The 15,685-nt window shown below is 43.0% G+C and overlaps 1 pseudogene; it reads right to left on the bottom strand.

Moving 5' to 3' along the window:
• Positions 1-10,173: 10,173 nt before the first annotated feature.
• On the bottom strand, positions 10,174-10,708 carry LOC101132744 (sal-like protein 4; annotated as a pseudogene).
• Positions 10,709-15,685: the final 4,977 nt, after the last annotated feature.

The raw sequence follows: 15,685 nt of genomic DNA, 5'->3' as shown, positions 1-15,685 counted from the left end.
GTCTCAAGCATTATGCTTAGCATTTAACTTATAACCATCTCATTTAATATTTGCAAAAAGCCATCGAGAGAGAAGTATTATCATTATACCTTATTTATAGCTGAGAAATAGAAACTTTAAGAGGCATTAAGGCCCTTGCCCAAGGCCACACTTTTAGTAGGTGTCTCAGTTGCATTTCAAACTTGGGCTGCCTAACCTGGCAGATTGTGTCTTTATGGTATATTATGCCTCTTCTTGGGCCTGATTTCCTCATCTATATTTGCCTTCCTCTCGTAGGTAACTGGGGAGTCCAGGACTCTGCTCAGACTGTTTCCAGACTCAGTGTGGGAAAGAGTAGAGCTGGCTCACAGCTGAGGACATGGAGCAAAGTGTGACAAGAGCTAGGGCTGCAGGCTGTGGGAGGGCAGGGCAGGAAGCAAGGGAAGGCTTGACATGCCCAACCCCCGTTCAGTCATCCACAATGAAGGATCAGTGACAGAGGACCTTCAGAGGCAACAGCCCGCATAGCTTGTCCCACCTTCTCCCCAAATTGCATGATGATAAATCCTTTATTCTGTGTCTTTCATAGTGGTTCTGCTGCTCTGAACCCTGGTATACTGCCCCTGTGGAGTTTACATTTTAGATAGACAGCAGGCAGCTTAATAAATAAGTAAATTATATATATGTTTAAAAGGTAAAGGTGCTATGGAAAAAAATAAAATTGAAGAAGGAAAGGGTAAGGGAACTTAGGATACCATAGGGGTAGAGTGGGAAGCAGTGCACTGTCTGAACTAGGGTGGCCATGCTGGGCCTGACTAAGAAGGGAAGATTTGAAGACAGACTTGAAGGAGGTAAGGGGCTAGAACAGAGAAGCATCGTGGGCGGAGGGAGCATAGAACACACTACCTCAGGCAGGAGAGTGCCTGGAGTATGCCAGGAACTTGAACTCCAAGGAGGCCTGTGTGATTGCAAAGGAGAGAGAAAGGAGTAGGGCAGGAGGACATCGATCTGGAACTGTGATGGGGTCTGATCCCAGCAGGGGTTGGCAAATACAGCCCGTGGACAGCATCCTGTCCCTTGGCCTGTTTCTGTACATTAAGTTCTATTGAAGCACAGCTGCAGTTACATATCATCTATGACTGCTTTCTGGCTATAACTGCAGAGTTGAATAGTTGTGACGGAGACCTTATGGACTAGACGGCCTGATATATTTACTGAAAAAAGCTTGCTGACCTCTGGTGTAGAGCATGGAGGGTTTTGGCCTTTAAGCTGAATGAAATGAGAGCCATCCCAGGGTTTTGAGCAGAGGAGGAACAGGATCTGATTTATGTTATGTAAGAATTACTCCTGGTGCTATGTTGGGAAAAGCATGCAGCTGGGCAGGATAGAAGCAGAGAGACCCATTAGGAAGCTGTTGCACTAATCCAAACAAGATATGTTGGGGGTTTGGACCAGAGTGGCAGCAGGAGAGTTGGCGAGAGGTGCTCAGTTTCTGATTTTTTGAAGCTTCAGTCAAACTGACAGATTGGATTTGGAGTATGAGAAAAATGGAGGAGTCAATGAATGTATAATAATAATATATCTTAAGTGCTGGTATAAAATGATTCCTTGGAGATGTCTTGGGGACCAAAGGGGGTCGGAGAGGTGCCAACCTCCCTACCCACTGGAATAGCTCTGTTTTATCTGTTTTATGTATTGGGTTTTCTACTAATACAGTTGTTCTCAACTTTGGCAGCACATTAGAATCATCTGGGGGAGCTTTAAAAGGTGCTGATGCCTGGGTCCCACCCCCCAAATTCTTCTTCAATTGGTTTGGGTTTTGGCCTGAGTGTTAGGATTCATAAAGGCTTTCCAGGTGATTCTTCCATCAGCCAAGGTTGGGAACCACTGCTCTAAGATTTTCTTTGAACAAACTTTCCATTCCATGGTTTTTGAATGATGGAAAAGGACTGGTTTCAGATCTAGAAATGTGTGGTGAGATTTGTCTTTGTAATTTCGATTTTCCCAGCATTCAGCACCTTCATAAACTCCTTTATTTCCTTTGAAGGATTTTCTTTTCCCCTTTGTTCATAGCCTTGGTGGGGGAAGCACTTGTTCCCCTACCATGTAAGGTGATCTTCCTGGATCTCTTTTCTCTCTTCCCCTGGTGTGCGCAGATGGCATCTCTTTGACTTGAACCCAACGAGTTGAACACACTAATGTGAATATCAGAGGTGATTGCAGGTGTCTTGCTGCAGCAGTGGCAGTCTGCTCAGGATTGCCCAGCCATGAAATGATTGCGGAGTTATTTCCTGCTTCTGTACTCTAAGAGCCCCCAGGTCCTTTCTATCCATTCCCAAGCCTAGTGCCCCAGTCTTTTGTTGACTCTGTCAGTCCTCTTTCCTCCACCCTATATGATGTTGATAAATTAAATTCCCTATTGCTTCAGTTAGCTATAGCTTGTAATCAAGAACCCTATTGATACAGAGGGCCTGAGTGGTATTTGCTCTATTTGTATCATGACATTATTCTAGTCTATTTATTTGACAACAGTGCACTGTGATTTCTTTGTTGGAAAAGAGCAAACAAGAAAAACAATCTATTGAACCATGCTTATTCAATAGGGATAGAGAGATACGAATTGGTGCCAGATCTTTTGGAGGTTATAGCAATCATTTATAAAACTAGCATAGCTATCAATAATAACAATTTATTAATCATCTACTTGAAAGTATAAAAATTTGATTTAATATTTCTACAGATGCCAAGTCTTTGGCTGAAAAATGCCATATATGTAAAGTCAAGACTGAAGCTGGCAAGCTAACAAGATCTCAGTTTTGGGACACACTTTGGATCTCCAAAGGAAAAGGGATTTGTGTCAGTTTTTGTCCTCCAGGAAGCAGACACCAAGACAGAATTAGAAGTACAAGAGGTTTGTTGTAGAAAATATCTGTGAAATATAAGGGGAGAGGTCACAGAAGTAGTTAGAACTAGTTAGACCATGCCACAGGTTTGGACACTGTGAAAGGAGAGGAGGCAGTTGGGAGGATTTGGGGAAGAACCTCAAACTGCAATGCAGTTTGGAGAAAGTCTAGACCAGCCTGATGGGGAGCTTTGGTGCAAAGATTGCCAGTTAGAGGAGTCTTGTGTTGGGCAGGCATCTCCCAGCTCCAGTAGCCCCTGCTGATCTCAGTCATTGGCTGGGAGTAGCCTGGGAAGAGGGTGGCCTCAGAGAGAACACTGGGATGGATCCCAAAGATGCAGCAGCTGAAGGTGGTCCGCTAACTACTTTCTTGCAGCAGGTTCTCTCTTGAAACATTTGAGTAGTGTACCACCGCAGAGGCCACAGAAGGCCGTAGGAGCAAAGTTTGCTTTGTAAAAATCAAAGTTGAACTCCCCAGCTGGCCCTATTATTCAAGACCACATAGGGCATGAAAACTGAATATATGCGGACGTGTGTGTGTTATTATTATGGTTTTTGTGTGTGGTTTTAGCAGGAAGCCTTTCAATCTGTTGTTTGGGGAGGGTGGGTCTTCATGAAAAATTGATGCATTTTCTTTCCCCTACAGAAAGATCAGAAGTGGGATGCTGGGGAGGCGTTATGATATTAAACACTAGGTCCTTGGGAAGGGTAACTAATTTTTCAGAGATCTAGATCTCAATTCTTTTTGCCAGCTCAAGTTATGTTCTCCTTGTTCTCTCGTCTCTTTCACGCACCATCTACTGCTCTTTCAATACTGGATTATTTTTTATCATTATATAAACATGTTCTTTAAAATTTTTCTCTATCCCACATTCCTTTCCAATCACTCTCCCATTATTCTGCACCTATCCAAGGGCAGACACATGAGTTGTCTCTTCTACCTTTATATCCTTTCAATCTTCAACCCACTTTATTTTGTTTTATTTTTCCTCCTGAAACCTAGGTAGAACCCACTTTCATCTGACTTCACTCTCCCTGCTTCTCAGCAGTTCCATTTGTCAAGGGCACCAATGACTTCCAGTGAGCAAACCCAGTAGCCAGTTCTCTGTTCTTGCTTATGTGATCTCAGTGGCATCACATACTGTTGACACCTTCTTCTTTTTTGAAACATGTACTTTAGGTTTCTATTCATCCCACTTTACTGGTTTCTCCCTCTTTCGCTCTGGCCACTCCCTGTCAATATCATCAACTGACTCCTCCTTAACCAAATCAAACTTTGGACTTATTTCGTTTTGGTCTTAACTGAACATTCTTCACTCCCCTCCCCTTTCCCTCCCCCACTTCCCCTGCCCATGAATTTCTTGGTCAGGGTGCTATGGCCATTTTGGGTAGGATGATTCTTTGTTTTATAGGATGTACTTTGCATTGGACGTCTTTTAACATTCCTGGTCTCCAGGCAACTAAATTCCTTCTAGTCATTGGGGTTTGCATGAGTTCCCCGAGGCAAGCCCTGAAAGGAGGAATGTGTGCATAGGGCCTATTAAGGAAGAGCTCCCAGGAGAAATGGAAAGGGTGTTGGGGGAGTAGGACAGAATAAGAGAACACACCAAGAAAGAGTAATATTTCAGTTTGCCCTGGCTTGAGACAAAAGAGCTGGGCTTTCGTGTTCCCACTTCTATCAGTCATTGGCTAAGGATGGCTGTGTGTGTGTGTGTGTGTGTGTGTGTGTGCGCGTGTGTTGTGGAGGCAAGTGCAATTGCGGTGAGTGGATTAGATGTGAAATCCTAAGAACTTTCAGCTCTCTGGGCTTGCAGCCAAAGTAGTCCAGTAGCTCAAAAGCAATCACTGAACCAAGTTGCAGATCCAAGCCCTTAGAAACAAAGCACCCAGGAGTGAGGGGATGGACACTCAGAACTAGTAAGGAGGATTCCAGGGGATCAGCACAGACAGTGTCTGTTACAAGTGTCTGTAATGGGAACATGGATGGATCAGGGTGGGTGGAAGCTGTATATAAAAGCGTGGAAAAGGGAGAATGGGTCTGACTGATCAGACCCCTGCATCCTATTCATGACAATGATCTTTTGCGGATCTGTTTTCTGGAAAGTCTTCAGGCAGGTGGATAAAGAAGGCAACTATAGGAGTGACAGTGTGAGTTCACAGGAGCTGAATTGGCTCAGAGGCCTGCTTCCAACCTCTGGGGCCAGGAATTACTTTCTGGGATCAGCAGTACACCTTGGTATAATCAGAGGCCTGGCTTGCAAATGCCCTTCACTGCCTGTGTCTTGTCTCCTTCCAGCAGTCCAAAAGGACTTTGGTGAATGGGACACAATCCTCTGTGGGGTGGAGGGTAGGAGTTCTCCCCACCACCAGCAATGAACAGGGGTATTTGTTGTGCTGTGTCTTTTGGACTGAAGTTTTATAATTTAAAAACTCAAGAGTTTGATAATTTTAAAATGGAAAGGATAAATTCTGTTAAATATTAGGAAACTTTTGAATAAAAGATAGTACTCATAATAAAAGCACATGGCATACAAGGTGCAAGTAAGAATACTTCAGGCTGGGAAGAGAGGGAAGGATGCTTCCTTGCACAGAAATACCGAAAAGGAGAGAAGACAATATTATCTCTCAATTCTAACACACAAGGGCAACTGATTTGAACATTTTAATATTCTTTTAAATACTTTTTCCATGTATGTTTTTCATATAATGCTTTTTTTCACATATTGCTTTAATAGAAATGGTTTTAAAGTAGGTCTAGGATTTGATAATTCTTCCTTCTAGAAAAGTCTCTTAATTTACATCTTATTGAGTGTTAGAGGGACTTAGTGTCTCACTTCTAACAAATAGACTATGGCAGAAGTATTAATAATAGTGTGTGACTTTGGAGACTAGGTCATAAGAGGGCTGTAGTCACTTCCTTGTTTTCCCTTGGGACACTTACTCTGGGGAAGCCAGTTGACGTGTGAGGATGCTCCAGCAACTCTATGGAGAGATCCACGTGGTGGCCTCTGTCAGCAGCCTTCTCCAGGGTCTCCGTCCAACAGCCAGACAGGTGCATCTTTGTGGAAACAGGTCCTGTAGTGCCAGACAAGCCTTTAAATGGATGCAACCCTGGCCAACATATTGACTACAGTCTCATGAGAGACGCTGAAACCACCCAGCTAAGCTGCTCCCAAATTCCTGACCCACTGAAACTGTACAGTAACAAATGCCTTTTGTTTTGGGATAATGTTTAATGTAACAATAGATAACTAATATCAGGCTCTTGATATATTCAAGTTGCCTTTTCAAAAGATTATACAAATTTATTCACTCATCAAAAATAGATGAGTGGTTGTTTAACTATGCCCTTTGAAATTGAATTTTTATGACTAATGAAACAAATCTTTGCTAATGCAGAAATAAATTATTATAAGTACTAGATTCTTTCATTCTGCTTTGGTTAAAATTAGAGTTGAAATAATTTTAGTGTCACTTAAAGAATTCTTTAAGTAAAGGAACCATTAACATAGGACTTTAGAAAATGCAAAGCACTGATTTATTCATTGCACTTTATTTGAGAGGATAAGAAAGGGTAGAGAAAAATATATATCATTTATCATAATATTTAAGTTAATATTATTTTTCACCTTGTCATCATAAAGTTGAATTTCTTTCTAAAGTATATATGTTTACTAAGAAGAGGAAATATTTTTCTGTAATCTTGAGAGTTATTCTTTAACAGATCCAAGGACTGTTGATCTGAAACCTTAAGACTATTAATGTTCTTTTTAGGCAATTACATCTGCTATAATTTTTTGGTAGAGAACAATACCTTTTATTTAAAATTGTTTGTTTCTTAAAGAAGACGACTTTTCTCCTCAACCTTGCATTAGCAACTACTAACTGGCCATGGCCTCACAAATCTGGTTGTAATTATCTCAAGCAGTTTTCAAAAGTATTGGAGCAGGGGAAATACTTGTAATCTTTTCCTCCTTACATAAGTCATACAGGTAAAGATAATCATTGTAATGTTATAATAGAATTAGCTCTTACATAAAAAATGAAGTCTCAAACTTTTAATCTATACTCTTTTGATAAATTAAAAACAGAATGAGGTTTCGACCTTAAAACGTGGAGAAAGCCTTGAATGAAAACTAACATCTGTGGTTTTCAAATAGCCTCATATATGGGAATGTGTACAGTACAATCAACTACCTTGTTATTTCTGTTTTCAAAAGCTCATCCATTTCTTTTCGTAATTATTTTGAATTTGTAGAGTACTTTAACTGTCTTCTATGAGTGAGATAAGATAGAGCAGTAGTGCCTGTTCAATCTTAGAAGCCTAAAGCTGGCTGTAACATTGTTACATGAACAGTACATGCTTAGCTGCTCATTGAATGTGGGGTGGTATATGCATGGAACAGCAAGAAACAGCATAGAAGGAAAAACGTGCAATTGAAATGAAAAACAGTTCACAATACTTACTAGCACTAACATTTTTATTTTACACTTCTGAAAAACAATGAAATAATTTATATCCCTGAATTTACTCTTACATAGTGTGTTAATCTGGGAACTTTTGAATAGGTCTTTTGTTTCTATTGACTTACCTGGGTTTTTTTTTTTTTTTTTTTTTGAGACAGAATCTCGCTCTGTCACCCAGGCTGGAGTGCAGTGGCATGATCTCAGCTCACTGCAAGCTCCTCCTCCCAGGTTCATGCCATTCTCCTGCCTCAGCCTGTAGCTGGGACTACAGGCGCCCGCCACCACGCCAGGCTAACTTTTTGTATTTTTAGTAGAGACGGGGTTTCACCGTGTTAACCAGGATGGTCTCGATCTCCTGACCTCGTGATCCGCATGCCTCAGCCTCCCAAAGTGCTGGGATTACAGGGGTGAACCACCGCGCCTGGACGACTTATCTGGTTTTTAAGTACACAAATGAAATCTGCTGCCTGTCTCCCTATGCTGTGTGATTTTCATTCTAAACGTATAAGTGGAGACTAACCTCTCATATAATTATATGTAGTGTCCATGAAAGCATTAACTTAGGTGACTGTCTTCTTATTATTTCAAAATACATTTTAAATATATTTTATGCAAATGTATTTTTAAATGCATCAATGCTGCATCTTAACTAAGTAGTTCAGGAAGATGATAAGCAAACAGTTTTTTATTTGCTCACTTGAACAAGCCACTTTCAGTTCTTCTCAGAATGAGGCATACCTAGACAAATATAAAAGGAAAGAAATTAATGCAAACTTAAACAATAATGGCCAATTCTACTATGTTCTGACATCAAAACAGAATGGATGTTATCTTGCTCAGAGAGAGTTTATTTTTATGTGTATCAGTGACTAATGAAAAAATTACAAGAAACTCTCAAACTTATGATAATTAGGAAAAATGTGATTTTCCCTTGCTTTCGGGTCCTTTCAAACTTTGACTTTAGAAAAAACTTGGCCTGGCCAAGTTACAAGTGCGGTGGCTCATGCCTGTAATCCCAGCACATTGGGAAGCCGACTCAGTTGGATCATTTCAGGTCAGGAGTCCAAGATGAGTCTTGCCAACATGGGGTGAAACCCCGTTTCTACTAAAAATACAAAAATTAGCCAGGTGGTAGTGGCGTGTGCCTGTAATCTCAGCTACTTGGAAGGCTGAGGCAGGAGAATCGCTTAAGCCCGGGAGGTGGAGGTTGCTGTGAGCTGAGATCATGTCACTGCACTCTAGTCTGGGCTACAGAGTGAGACCCTGTATCAGAAAAAAACAAAAACAAAAACAAAAAAAACCCTAGACTTGACTATGTTTATTTTTGGTATGATAGAATAATTTGATTTTATAAAGTAAGGTACAGTCCCTGCATTTGGCAGAAACATACCTTCTTTTTAATGATGGGAGAAAATCTTGGGACTCGTTCCCTGAATATGTCTTTAACCATTTCATGCCATAAAGTCACTGCCACGCTGTTCATTCATTGGTGCAGGACTCAGTTCGGGTCTTTCCCCACAGTGTTGGCTTTGAAGCATCGACCCTGCCTCCAACCTGTTGTCTGTACACCTGGAGGCTTCCTTTAAGTGTGTAGCTTGGGCTGGATAGCATCCCAGTTCTGCACGCCACCCCGCCTGAGATCTCTACTTGCTCATCACTAATCTCTAATACCAGACCCCGGTGTCTGGCGTCCACTGTCCTTCCGCCTTCAGTACTCTGGGCCATCACTAATCTAGGAGCGGGAATTGAACATTCTCTGCAGAGACTGTTTTACCTATGCATGATAATTTAGCAAACAGAGCAAAAAGTTGCTAGGCACTGCCACTTCTAATGAGTATCCCCTTCACAAAATTATATGTTTTAAGATTGTAGAAAAAGAGACAACTTATGTGTTAGAAAATTAGCTAAAAGTACAGTGCTTTCCATATAAAAAGATTTCCCTATCATTTTGGGTGGCTTTGGAAAAAAATAAAACATCATCGTTGAAACGATTTGTATTTAATATTTCCGGTGGCAAGTTTAAAAGTGTGAAGTACACATTAGCTTTAATTCCATTTTTTTGTAAGAAAACCTAACCAAATCAAACCAATTTAATAGGCTTATGTGTATGTGTTAGCTCCTAAACAACCCTTCCCCCCAAATCTAGTGTCACAGCAACACACACCTTGACTCCCTAAGGGCCAACATAAGTCCATTTGAGGGTGTCCTACTTAAGGTTCTAAGGCTGAAGCGATTTTATAATTCTACAACCTGTGTGTGTGTGTGTGTTGTTTTTTTAAGTACATTAAAAAAAAAAACCAAAAAGATGGGGACAGAGGGTTGGGGGCATATAAAACAGGTTCCTGAATAGATGACAGACTTTGTCCTTTTACCCGCATTCAGTTACCATGGAAGTATATAGCGTCCTTTCCTTCAACTAGGCTAAGTAGTTGTCTTTTCCATTGTTCAGTAAGTTTCAGCAGTTCTACCTTGAAGTAGGTAACAGTTTGTGGAAAAGTCGCTCTGGGTTGTACAAAGTTTCTCTGTATACAGTTTGTCACAAGTAATAAAGCTACTTTGCAAGACCTGCTTTTTTCCAAAATTAAAAAAAAATCTAGTCTGTGTTTGGGGGTGATTTGTTTTTTTACTTTTAATTTTTTTGCAAAGCAGCATAGCAACAGTTGTGAGTGCAGGACTTGCCTGAGGTTGTGGTCACAACCTTTGCAAACATTTGCCTATCAGTGAGAACAATAAAACAGGAGGAGTTTTTTTTTTTTTTTTTTTTTTAAAGCAGATTCTAGAGATTTCACTCTGCATTTCTCCTTCCATGCAAGTTCTCCTATGCCTTAGCCGACCACAGTCTTGTTTTCTTCCAGGAAGTGAGGACACCGGTGTTTGGGGTGGGTCAGTAGCACCTGGTTCTTCCACATCGGCACTGATGCCTCGTTGGGAGCCATCCCTCTTGGAGATGGTGGCCTTATTCACGACTGAGCTGGCCCCCCAGGGAAAACCGGGAGAGTGGAACATGGCCACTCTGGACCACAGAGGTCTCACTGGTCTTTGTGGCCAGAGCACCGTTGAGCATGCTGGTGTACTGGTTCCACACAGCAGGTCCACGCTCACCTAAGGGGCCAGGATTTCCTGGGGAACCATTTCTGAGACTCTTTTTCTCTTTGGACCTATTAGAGCCATGGTGTTCTCCATGGCTTCCTCCCACGGCCGGCCAAGTGACTGTTCGCCCGTGTGTCATACAGTGGACCTTCAAGGTGCCTTTGGTGGTAAAGGCTCGCCCATAAATGCTGCATACAACAGGCTTCTTGCAGTGTGCACCTGCTCGTGAATCTGAGGAGCGCTAGCGGTGCGTTCCTCCCACACTCCCATAGGCTGGGCCTCCCAGCAGGGCTGCACTAACAAAGGGCTTCTTGGGGATGGTGCTCATGGTCCAGCTGACGTGCCAGAACCCAGACTTTGTCAGCTGGGTGGGCTGGGCTTGGATAAATGTGGAAGAGCGCCTGCTCCCAGACTTATGATGCTTGTCGAGGACTGCCTCGTCTTCGGGTTCGCCCATCCGCCCTCCCCCGGAGATGTCTGGCGGCTTCCCCTTCCCGTTCCTGGGTAGTCTAATGCCACTGCGGAGAAAGGCCGCTGGCAGAGTACCCGGCCCAGGCCCGAGGACGCACAGCGCTGGGGAGGCGAGACTGATGTTCAGGAGTGCCCTCTCCCATCCGGCTGCAGAGTGGGATGAGGGGCGTCAGCCCTGGGGACAGACAGCTGGCAGCAGAAGGGATGTCGGTGTGAGGTAGCTTGGCTTGTTTCAAAGCGTCCAGAGACAGACCTTGGCTCCCAGCTTTCCCGCTGAGCAAAGCCACTGCCGCTGAAACCTGTGGGACACGTGGCCGCCCAAGGTCTTCGGGGTTGCGGGGCCCCGTCCGGCTAGTGGAGGGCTGCGAGGCCCACCAGTGCGCCTGGGCGCAGATCCGCTGGGTGAGCTGGATCTGCCGTAGCTGCTGCTGCAGGCACAGGATCTGCTTGAGCACCCACGGGATCCTGTTGGCGCCAGGCACTCGGGCTCCGTGGGCTCACCACCCTGCAGTCCCCACAGGGGCACCTTAGTGTTGGCCACTTTACCTTTGGGTGTATAGCTTATGTCCTGGGGTGCCTGTCTTTAAGTACCCGACTTTTCCTTCATGTGCCCTGGGCTGCCACCATTCTCCCTGTGGCCGTACTTCCTGCTTGGACTGGGTGGCTGGTGGCTCAGTACAGACTCGAGGAAGTCTTCTGAAGGCACCGGGCCCTCATTGTCTGTCATCCATGATGAGGACACGTGGATTTTTAGTGCAATTTTTCTTACGTTCCAAGAATTCAGAGATGCCAAAGAACTCCACACGGCGTTTCTCATAGACATGCGTCTCCTCCCCTCGAAGCTGATTTACAGGGCCTTCGTCCTCACTCCTTCCATCTTCATTCCCTGGGACACACGGCTTTCCTGCCGGCGCCGCTGGGGCCGGTCTGCGAACTTGGGGGTTGGCCACTGCGGCTGCTGCTCTCCCTCGTCCTCCTCGGAGATGATGTGCTGGCCTATCCCCTGCTTGCACCTCAACATGGTGCGAGCATTGGGGTGCCAGGAGAGCCACAGATATTTGCCCTCTACGGCAGAAATTCCTGGAGTTGGGAAATATCTCTTCTTGAAAAGACACCAAATCTTCAATAACAAAAATGTCCCTTTTAAACTCATGGTAGTTATCATGACCATTCCAGTCCAAACTCCTCATACAGCCTAACTCCCCCGCGTGCTCTCTTTCCGCAATGATTGCTCTTGGCTGGTCTGCTTCGTAAACTTTTATTTCCCCCATAACCCACCTGAAATATCTTCCCTGTGAAATCTTTCGTCTTCCTTCTTCGAGTTGAGTCCATCCTACTTGATGCCACGACTTTATATTGAATATAACACCATTTCTTACACTGATTTATAACAATTCATCCTTCTGTTCCAGACTTTGAACTCCTTGAGGATAGAGCTCTTTTCTGTTTTGTGACTACTGAATCTGGGTGCTCATGAAATATGTGTGGCATGAATGAATGGCGTTGAGAAGCAATGAAAATCCAGACCCAGTAGGTGACTGGAAATATTAAATTGTGATACGGCCATCAGACTCTGTGACACAAATTGTTTTATTAACCTGCTGGCTGCAGTGACTCAAAACCTGTAATCCCAGCACTTCCACAAGCCTAGAGAGCCATTTGAGCCCAGGAGTTCAAAACCTGCCCCTGCAACATATCTCTACAAAAAAATAACATGTCTCTACAAAAAATAAAGAAAATAGCTGGGTGTGGTGGCACCCACCTGAAGTTCCAGCTACTTGAGAGCTGGATGGGAAGATTGCTTGAGCCTGGGAGGTCAAGGCTATAGTGAGCAGTGATTGTCCTACTGCACTTCAGCCTGGGTGACAGAGCAAGACCTTATCTCAAAAACAAAGCAGCCAACCAAACAAAAAACTGAAAACATTAACCCCAGTCTGTGAAAGATTAGACCATAGCCAACTCTGGTGTGTGAAAGCAAAGTTGACTGGGTCTCAGTAATATTCCTTCACTCTAGCTGGCTGGAAGAAATGCTAAGTCAATGCTTTTCTCTGTGAAACCAATGTATTTTTATTTGGTTTGTCATTTATTAACCTCTGAATAACTTGTTATGGGTCAAATGATAGAGTTGCAAGAGGGATTGCTTTGAGACAGGCTGGCAGGATGCCCAGGCAGGCTCTCTTGAGTGCCATCATCCTAGAAGTGCTGCCCTATTCTAGGCTGGGTTCTTTGCTTTCCACAACCTTGACATTTCATTCAGTGTAGAAATGATCATGTAACCAAACCCACAAGACTGATGTATATTAATCAAGATCTCAGTCTGTTCATTGACAATGAAAAGTATAACTGGCAAGCAGATTAGAAATTTCTATTAGCTGATTAGTGTGTTCCTGCCTCTTTAGGAAAGCATGAGTGGGAAACCAGTGTTTAAGTCAAAAATTGTTTAGTAGATCTAGATGAAGAGAGAGAGAGCAAGTGTCGTTGAGTCATGAGTATTGGAGGCTCCACCTTCCTCCTGGCCCCCAGCTGCCAAGCTGACTGGATATTTGCATTTAGGGGCTGCAGTAGTCTTTTCCCTGGATGGAGGAACCTACTAAAAAATCCTTGTCTTTTGACTTCCCACTTACAAGGAAGTCAGCCCACCCCAATGCATTCAGTTCCTACTACTAACAGGATTTATTCAGGCACGGCAAAATAAAACTGTCTATTTTAATATAAAATTCTCATGTTAGAATTATAATCTAGTAAGACTACTGTCACACTGTTCATCCTGGATGCCTTGATTGGACTTGAGAGTATTTTCAAATCCCTGCAGCCCACATTTTTCTTGAATTAATTTCTACATTTAGCTAATCTCATCCATTATGTATTAACTCTTATTAGCTTCATTCTGAGAAAATGGCAACATTATTTATAGGTTTTGAGGGCTCAGAACTTTCTAATGTTAACATAGTTTGGGGGCACTTGGTTCACTGCTACACTCCCTGTAAATACTACTTGATAATTGTCCCTTAAGCTGTGCCTTTTAGATCATTAGTCCCATGTATTGTGTGTCATAAATTCATCTTAGTGGGTTCTCACTGGCAGCTTGAAAAATGAAATAGAAAATATTGGAATGCATGGCACATTGTGAGGTAAATATTATTTTATATGTATCCTCTGTATTAGGTTGTAAAATGTTTTTTGAGTGTGGGTTGTGGTTCAAAATTTGTTAACCACTCCCTAGAACTTAGAGCTTTACCCTCTGTCTTAAAGAACAAGATATTCTTTGTGTATGAAGGTGTTAGACATTTATTTACCTAAAACCTTGGCCATGTTATTGACAGGAGAGTATATACTCTACATCAGAGACCTCCAGAAATGTCTCATACCAGGGAGTGTGTGACAAGAGCAAAGGTTAAAAAATAGGTACGAGGCATATAAAGCACAGTGTGGCATGAGAAATCTGCTGGGAGAAGAGATAATAGAACACGTGGACCCTGGCTGGTCACTGCTTCTCTGTTGCTCAAGGCTGTCTTTTGTACCTGGAGCTTGGGTTCCTGACTGTTAAAGCTGAGCTGTGCTGAATGTACCAAATTCCAGTGAATACAGGCCCACAGTGACCCTTGCTCAGAGTCAACCAGTCAGAACAAACTAAGACATTTTCACATGAAATTCTAATTTTCTTAAGAAATTGCTTTCATAAGCATAAAAATGCAGCATATATTTGGGTACTCCAAGATACTAAGTGTTTGGAAAACTCTTAGAGATACAAATACATTTTAATTTCTTTTTTTCTGAGGTCCAGTTTGTTTCCTGTGGCTAATGTGTCTGTGGATGGGAGGTGCTGAGTATTTGAAAATGTCAGACTGCATTATTCATCCTTAAGTTTACCCATCCAGTTGTCTGTCCATCTCTCTGTCTATCCATCCACTCCTTGTTGAGCACCTATGTGCTCTGTGCAAGCAGTTTGCCCTCACATTATGTATGTGTTAGGAAATCTCAGGTTGGAAGGGCATTAAAAAGTTATTTGATATCATTCTTATTAGATGTATGCATCTTCTCTGTAGATCTCCTGGCAGGCGATAATTCAGTTTTTGCAATCATAGGAATACACCCCCTCTAAGAAAGTTCTTCCTTGTGTTAAACTAAAACCTGCTTTCCTCTAGCTCCTCTCAGAAGACTCTTATCTTAGCCCCCCAGCCAAAGATACTGAAGAGGCACCCATTGCCTACTTGCCCACTCTAGTTTCCTAGCCAGTTCTTCAATTGGCTGGTTTCTGAGCCAATCCTAAACTAACCTGATGGCACCTTAGGATTTGCATTCCCATCAGATCACAGATTCAAGACCATATCTGACATATCTGATGTCTGGTAGGTCTAAGGTGTGCCCTCATTCCAAACTATACCATTTAAGCCCACACTCTGGGTGCATAATCCTTGTACCTTTGCTGTCTCCGGTTTTGGGTGGTTACTCCAGGATCCCTCTTGGATTGATATCCATTCTGAGTCTCATCTTAACTGGGGTCTTGAAAGCCTTCTAGCCTTATCCTGATCTGCTCTCTCCAGACATTGGATCGATAGGATCTTATTCAACCTGAATGGTCTTCCCCCGGCACTACAATGCCCAGCAGATGAAACCCTTGGGAACTGATGTCATCTGAAAATGAACCTGAGCTTACTTCCTTGAGGCAAGTTCTAATGCCAAATGAGCTCTACAACTTTGGCACTTTCTTCTCTGTCGGGTCTTATCTTTAAGGTTCCAACCTGCTTCTCAGTGAAACGTTTCAAGTTATGGATA

The sequence above is a fragment of the Gorilla gorilla genome, chromosome 2 (genome assembly GCF_029281585.2).
Source record: "Gorilla gorilla gorilla isolate KB3781 chromosome 2, NHGRI_mGorGor1-v2.1_pri, whole genome shotgun sequence".
Classification (NCBI taxonomy): domain Eukaryota; kingdom Metazoa; phylum Chordata; class Mammalia; order Primates; family Hominidae; genus Gorilla; species Gorilla gorilla.
The sequence above is the reverse complement of the archived record's forward strand: the minus strand, read 5'-3'. Positions and strand labels throughout refer to the sequence as shown.